We start from the raw sequence: 8755 nt of genomic DNA on the forward strand, positions 1-8755 counted from the left end.
AAAACACGATGGGAGACTATATTTGGGGCTGATACGTGAAAGTGATTTACGTTACAGTCGCAAGTCTCGAAAAACTACTCACTTCTAAACATTTTTGCATAACTTTAGTATAAATACATGTAAATCTTGATTCATGTTTTATTCACACCTTATGTAAATGAAAATGTGCAAATTTGCCCATTTTTACGTAGAAAATAGGTTAATTTCTAAATTTCATTATCCAGATTACAAAAGCGAAGTTTGAAGGGAATAATGGCCATTTTCTGTACTTTTACAACGTAAGCAATTACAAAATAACACATACTATCCAGGAAAAAAATTTGTGTTACATTGTGTAATAAGCAAAGAAAAGCTACAAGGAAATGTTTTAAATTTTTATCTGAACTCAAAGGAAATCAAAATTTATTTTCAATTATCATAAATAAAATTTTATTTTTATAATTTTTACCATTACTCAATGATAGTTTCTTTTTTTCTCCCTTCTTTGTGTAGGAACTGTATAACTTAAAACATTTTTGTCTGATTTTGACCAACTCTGGTACACAGTGTGAGAGTCCTCCAAGAACCAACCAATGAGCTTTTTGTGACAGTAGGTCATAGGGCAAAGGTTAACCACATTCATTATAATAGAAGCAAATGGTGATTTTCAAAAAAGACTCAAAAAATGTTAAGGAATGGTTTATAGTATATTTTAGATTAATTACTGAAAAAATTCCAAAAACATTTTGAGGCGAGGTTTCACTCTTAGTGCATTTATAATCACACTTTGTTTTTGATAAAGTAATATTATTTTATGAAAACAGCATACCTTTGATTTTGTTAATAATAACTTACGAGCTGAAGATGGAAGTGTGGAGAAATCTGCTCGTTTTGTTAGGAGATGCCACACAGAAAGGTTTGGTGTAGTTCTGTCAAGAAGAATTTGTTTTCTAAATATTCAGTCAAACAATGGGGAAAGAACAGTTGCTTTAGCTCAGGTTACAGTAATGATATTTTGAAGTTTTTCTTCACGTGAAATTGTTACTTATTCTTTGCTTTTGCTTTCTCTACTCTTTGAAAGTCTCAAGAAATAAAGGTTTCCAGACATGAAATGTTTACTTGAACTTAGTAATAAAATCTTCTAAAATGTAAAAATATTCCAAAGCTGCCTCTTTTAGCCTGTGTACAATCATTAATTTTTTTTGTTATAGTTATTATTTAACGATTTCTTTACTGTCTAATATTTCTAATATTTGGGCAAAGTGTGACCTAGTGGTTAGTGTGTTTGGTTGTGGTTTATGTGGCACAAAGTTTGAGGCCTGGTGCAATTTGAACCTACTATATACACTCAGTTGTGATCATGTTGTTATTAAGTGACAGCCAGTCCTGTTTGGTTTCAATTGCTGGACAGAGCTACTGTGGTGGCTGGTTGTTTGTCCTATTTCTGGTGAGTAGTTCAAAATTAATGATGGAAAAGCTTGAAGTATAGGGGGCTTATCCTTCTGACTTAGCTGTTTGTTTAACCCATGTGTATGTGCCATGCCATTCAGATTTATTATTCCAGTTACCCATTTGTTATTTCTGAGCTAATGAATGTTTGTTTTATGAAAGGGTAAGATGATTGAAAGTTTTTAGATGTCTGTTTTATCTTAGATAAACCTGTTTTCACAAGTTTGAAATTTTGGTAGTTTAACTTAATGTACTTTAACAATACAGAATTGTAGTTCACAACAAAAGAATATCAAACAAAAGGTAACTTCAGGAACTATTTTAATACATATTTATGTATTATCTTTTGATGAAATATATAATAGGTTTCATTCATTAATGATATGTTGGCACTCAAGAGGTTTAACAGTTTTTTTTCTTCAACTAAATAAATGTCTAAATAATTAATCTGTGATATTATCCAATATTGAACATTGAATTACTTTACGTATTTCTTCAAACCTTAACATGTCGTACATAATGATCTGAAGTTTATTGTACTAAATATATATATGTGCTCAGTATGTTAAGAAATTATTTTACGTAAATGAAGATATATAAAAAGTTTCATAGATGTACAAACTAGTTATGTGTCAAACATAGATTCTGAGGTGGGACAATCAGATCTGTTTATTATGGTTTAATTTCCAGTATAAAATGTCTTTGTGTTTCTTGGCTAACTTCATAGAAAAATTAACATTGAAGAATAATCTTGTTGTTTGCTCGAATATTAAGGATCCATTGAATGTTGATTTGGTAAGAATTATTGTACTCCTACAAAGTTATAAGATGTTTTTGGAATTGGGTAACTGATAGCTTGAACTTTTAAAGTAAGAGCAAATATGTGCTTTGCTGAAAAGGTATTTTATGTGAAATTTAGTATAGTGATTTTAACTGAAAAATTCTTGTTCGTATGAGTTAATATGGAGTACGTACGACACGCTAAATGTGTTTTAGCAAAAGAAATTGGAGAATGTTTAAGCTTTTTTACCCAACTTAATGGAATTAAAGTGGGGTAAGATTATTTTACATTGTTCGGCCATTGCAAAGGTGACGGAGTCAAATTGTGACTGTGCAATTGATGAACTTTCAAACGAATAAAATTACTGCGTGATACATAGATGTACTATTGACACATTACAAAACAGAAGGAATTGAAGTGTGATTAGGTTTTACTGTTGAACCACAGCAAAGCAAATGGAATTTTAATGTAAATTAATATTTTTTCAAGTAACAAGTGGAACCAAATTAGTCTTCATATTGTAGTGAAGTAAATTAATGTGATGCGTGATGGATAAGTAATTTTTTTTATGTCGTCGTATAAAATAAATAATAGATAAATCTGTGACTAAGAAAGCATTTTTATTGATGTAAGTTAATTATCAGTGAGGAACTTAATCAGGTTGTGAAGTGGCACCTAAGTAACTGTTTTGTTAGTGGGAAATAGTAAATTTTCAGTTAGAGAACTGTTAAATGTATTCTTTTTTTTGTGGCAATATTTAATTACTAACCCTTCTAACATTTGTTTTTCTTGTGTGAAAGGTTTTCCATCTTTGGAAAATTCATCTTTTATGTGTGATGTTTATAAGTCCCTCGACCCTTGTCAGTATTTTAAGTCTTTTTGGGACATAGGAAGTAAATTTATACCTGTTATATGAAAGTCTCTATCGAGAAGTTCTGTCACTCTGGTATGTAAGTCATTCATTCTAAAAGTAAAAACAAGTCTTTTGAAACATGGAAAAGTTTTTATCTGAAAGGACGATGTATTGAAAGGGAAGCAAAAGGAAGTTCAGTATATTTTTATAAGCATATTTTATCATTGCTAGTATAATAACTTTATTTCTAGGTTTTTGTTGTATACTGTTATTTTATATTTTTCTGTTTGTTTGGTAAATCCTGTATTTATCTATATAACTCAGGTTATTTAAATTAGTGGTGTAGCCTTTTCATCTTTTCAATATTATAGAGTTATGGTACATATCAATGAAAGATGGTTGTCTAAATACTGTAGCTGTAAAAGGTCTGAAGTACTGTATATTGGGTGAACTCTATCTCATTGTTTTATAACTCATAAGTTATTTATTACACATATCATGATGCGAGACAAAATCAGTTGGAGTGATTGGGAGAGATAAGTTGATGTATTAAGTTTTATGTTCTGTGTTTGTGTTTACTTTATGGTTTATTAATATGTTTTTAGTAGTATTTGAATACCTTTTAGTCACTAGAGATGAATGTGAGATAACAACTGATTGTTGTGTTAAAAGTCAAGGTTTTGTGTAGAACTTAAAGCTATTGTATTGATCTCTATCAGAACCTGTTTACCTTGAGGAAAAATAACCTTTTTTTTCCAAAAACTTTGGTAACCTGTAATTCATTACGAGCAAATGCTTCATGTGCTAGTGATTTATTATAATAAAGGTTTGCACAAACTACAATTATTTTTACTCTGTTTTACATACCAGATATGATTATTACCTATTTATGTTTATATATACTTAGTTTGGAGAGTGAATTACACACTTGATCTTTACATATGTTAGTTGGCTGTGTGAAACATTGTTACTTACAAAGTTAGTTGCTAGTTGTGTATACATACTGCAGCTGGAAATGGCCTGAGTTTTTTTTTTTTTTTAAATATTTTATGAACTAGATTTTTAATGTTGAAGCTACTTGCATGTTTAATATTCAGAATTTAATTACTGGGTAGGCCTATCTTGTTTATATTTGTGTATAAATCAGACATGCATGTACACAAATGCACATCATATGTAGGCCTACACAATATTCCATATTCTCATGATGGATTGATAATATATTGATTAGAAACAATAACTAATGGAAAGAGATACATACTGAAACATGTCTGTATAAAGCAATCTTTAAAATGGTTAATTATCTGCTACTAAAGTGTAAGTAATCAGAAACTGTATATGTCAAAAGGAATCTTTCAGCAGTTTTACACGTTTTGTATGTTTCAGTATTAGGCTTACATTATAATTAAGCCATATGCAGACTGTTGAATATTTGGTTATAGTATGGAGGTAACTACTTATTTTACTTCATTTTCATAATAAAAGTTGTACCTTTTTCTGACAGCAGTATGCATAATATTTGAGATTTTGGAACAGTATTTAGATTTTAATAAACCCTGGTTTGAGATACTGGTGTATTTCTACATATAAAGTAAGTGTTACATTTCAGGACTGTAATTACAACTGATAAATAACCTGGGAACCAGGAACACTTGCAGTGCTCTTTAATGTTATGTATTGCTAGTAACTTAATAACCTGAAAAGCATATTATCTTTAGTTTATGTTCAAGTACTAATATAGATAGGCCAGTATTTTATTTGTAATTTGATCATAAGAGATTACTTTGTACGTTTGTTAGATAAATATCAGTCATTTATTATTAAGTTAATCGGTAACCATTTCCAACAATGATTTCTTGTTACCTGGTTACTTGTTCAGTATCGGTTTTTGTGGTTTTCATCTTCCGAAATATTTGTTTTTCTCCTGTGAACAACAACAAAAGCATTCAAGATTACTCCATGTTCATGGATTTCTATTCAGTAATTTGAATTCCACTGATGATTAGATCAGTTCATCAAGTCTGACCCTCTCAAAATTACGATCTCCACCTGATCATGAGAGAACAAATTTAAATTGTGTTTAAATTATAACCTTAATGGTTCTGTGGCTTTTATGAGTGAATGGTCCAACTAGTAACATAGGTAGTCTGAAACAACCTGCTCAAGGTCACCTTGGATGATCATGTGACTAACAGTTTTTTTGTTTCTGTAGTGTTTTAGTTTGAAGTTGTAACAAGTTAATGAGATTAACCAGTGTGGTTACAACATGGGTAAACTCATTCAGAACCTCACGTAGTTCAGATTAACCAGTGTGGTTACAACATGGGTAAACTCATTCAGAACCTCACGTAGTTCAGATTAACCAGTGTGGTTACAACATGGGTAAACTCATTCAGAACCTCACGTAGCTCAGATTAACCAGTGTGGTTACAACATGGGTAAACTCATTCAGAACCTCACGTAGTTCAGATTAACCAGTGTGGTTACAACATGGGTAACCTCATTTAGAACCTCACGTAGTTCAGATTAACCAGTGTGGTTACAACATGGGTAAACTCATTCAGAACCTCACGTACTTGTTTGTCTCTAGTTAATTCTCACTGCCCCTTCAAAAATAAAAATATTTATATTTTACTGCACAATTATGATTAAAAATATATACTTTTTAGTCACATGATGTTAGAGTAGGACATACACTTGCACATGTTTTGGTTTGACATTAATATTTTGATATTGTGGTAATGATGTACGCTTATTTTGAACATTACATGTTGTTTTACAGAGATTGTCTTTATTGAATTTTGAGGTATTTCAAGTAATTAAAGATGTCGTGCCACATGTGGAAACATTGTTAGAAGAACTGCAACAAATATCTGAAATTGAAGTAAGACTGATGTAAACATTGTATGATTCATATTATTACCGTTTGATTTTAACTAAAGTGATTTTATTTTACAGATTGTACTGTTTTGTTAAAAAAAAACACAAGAGGTTAAAAGTTCAGGATGTCTAGACATTATGCTAACAGTTTGATATAAATGAATAAAAACCCTATAACTCGAGTGCTTTAGAAAGGTGACCACTGAAGAAGAAAGGCCCACCTCTTGAAAGCCCTCGGGTTATAAGGTTTTTATTCATTTTAATTAATACTTCTTGAACCTACGTATTTTTCTGAGATCGTGAATGCTAAGAGTTTGTCTACTTGTGTGTAAAGTTAAAGTAATTTTTGTAAACCCTGTATATCAGTTCTCCTTGAGGAAATACACTGCATTCTATATATGTATTAAGTTATTGCAGTGTAAAGTATGTAGACCACCATGTTTGATTTAAAAGTGTGTAATTTGTAAATATCCTATAGACTCTAGCATCGATGCTTTTCAAACGAATTGAAGTATTACACATGATTCTTGCTAATTATTTAACCTTTCTCAAAGGTTAATATATATTTTTTAACCAAAGAAAATTTTTCATTAGTTTTCTTTCCCCTAATTATTTACACTTCATTAACATTGCTTCTAAAGTCATTCGTGTAGTTTTGGAACATTTTTTAGGTTTAATTCAATGCTGTAATTACAAACTGTATATAACTTTACAGTTTTAGAATCTAGGTGTCACCATATATTTTATCTATAAATCTGCGAGTTGCTAATGTAGGATTTGAAGCTCCATAACTCGTATTTAATTCTAAATATATAATTTATTTTACCTTGAAGTTACTACCAAGGGTGTTCTTGTTTTGTTTACAATTACTAAGACCCACAAACTGCGTCATATTAATAATTACCGTTTTGTTTTTCTTTGGAAAACAACCAGAAATTGTACGTGAAATAATTTTCCGTGTAAAGTGTATATTCAGCAGTAATTGTCTGGAGCAGTTGTAATACAGACTGTTTTTTTTTTTTTGTGTGTATGACTGTTAGATACCCTGTAACTTGTAAAGCCACAGACTGGTAATGAATTTGGTTTAAGAATACTTTAGAAAAATGTGTATCAAAAGCCGTTGAAATCCAGTGATAATTTTAGGGTTAAAGTTCGTTGGCATGGATACTGGTTTCTCTATACTTCGTATACTCTGTATTCAAGAATATTTCGTCAAGTGCAAACTTGTGTAGTTAATAAAAGTTTGTATTAGTCGTAAAATTGTTTTTTTATCTCTCCAAAAATATAGATGTTAAACGGCGTTGTTTGAACCACTGTGTAAACGTTTAAAATAAGTTTGTAAAGTTTAAAACAGTATTGAACGTTTGGCTTATTTTATCCAGTTGGCTGTGGTACGGTAAATTGCCACTAGGTGGTGGTTCTACAGACATCAGCTGGCATCTGATATGCCACAGGAATGCTTGCTTGTGATTCTTAATTTATTTTTGAATTTGGTCACCGGCAACTCACAGGTAAGCGTCAGAGCTTATCGCGTAAATTCGGGGCTCGATCCCAGCGACAGAGAGTGCAAAAAGCTCATGGTGTAGCTTTCTTTAAAACATTTAAGTTAATTGATAGAAATATTTCTATATATCAATCGTTTGTTCAAAGAACAAACAGGAAAATTGCACATGTACATTTACAGAAGCAAGTGGTTTTTTTGCAACGTCTTCTAGAATTCAGTGTTAGGTCTTTAGGTTATAATTTTTTTTTGTCTTATTCGACGTTGTAATGGACGTATCAGAGAAATGTGTTTAGATACTCTTAACCACTTAGTTTTTGTTAAGATGTTTTTTTTATCGCAAACGTATATTTTTGTTTCACATGCTCTGAAGAATCGCTTATTGAGAAAAGATTTTTTTGAATTTCGCGCAAAGCTACACGAGTGCTATCTGCGCTAGTGAGAAAAGTCCAGTAAGTACCACAATTCGGGAAATAGTGCGCATACTAGCAAGAAACGATTGAAAGAAATCTATATTCCTTCCGTACAAAAGAAATAATAATGTTATTTAATTACAGTCTTGGGTGTTGTTTGGTGATCTGACCCGCTCACTAAGCACGTATTGGTACACTTAGACATGGATTCAAATGTTTACAAAATATTTTATAGCATTGTAGCAGATGAGTTAGCAAGAGTACTTGATATTTAAAAAAACGAAAATTTCTTTATGATATTCAGTATTAACTAGCGATAATTGTAATCGGACTGAATAACGTTCATTAATTTTGTAATTCGTGTAATTTAGGATAGTTGAATGTAATTGCTTTTGAAATTTGTTTTATAGTGGTTTCGTTATTAATATCTTTGACTATTTAAATATGAACGTATAAAATAGATACATGAGGAAAATCTGGTGTTTATTCAGATTTTAATTTTAAAAATTATTCAAAATTGTAACTTTTAAAATTTGTTCAGTGATCAATGTTTGACGTAGCTTCTTAACGTGTGTTGCACATTATGAATTATTCGGGTTGATTATACTTTGTTCATTGATAAGTTTCTAAACCAATCGCTAGATGGCAGTAGTTATCACCCATAACTTATTCTCGTACAGTGATTCTTGACCTTTTTCATGTCTTACCCCCTGAGACTCTCCAGGGTATTACCGTGACCCCTATAATAATTTTTGTAATGATGAAATTTGCGTAAAGGTAGAATAAAACAAAACTATATAAAGATCCTAATTTATTGAAAATGTTACAAATAAATGACCTTGAGAAATGCTACAAGTGCTAAACAAATGTAAAATCCATGGAATTACTGAATATCATAC

This window comes from Tachypleus tridentatus, chromosome 11 (assembly GCF_004210375.1).
Source record: "Tachypleus tridentatus isolate NWPU-2018 chromosome 11, ASM421037v1, whole genome shotgun sequence".
Lineage (NCBI taxonomy): Eukaryota > Metazoa > Arthropoda > Merostomata > Xiphosura > Limulidae > Tachypleus > Tachypleus tridentatus.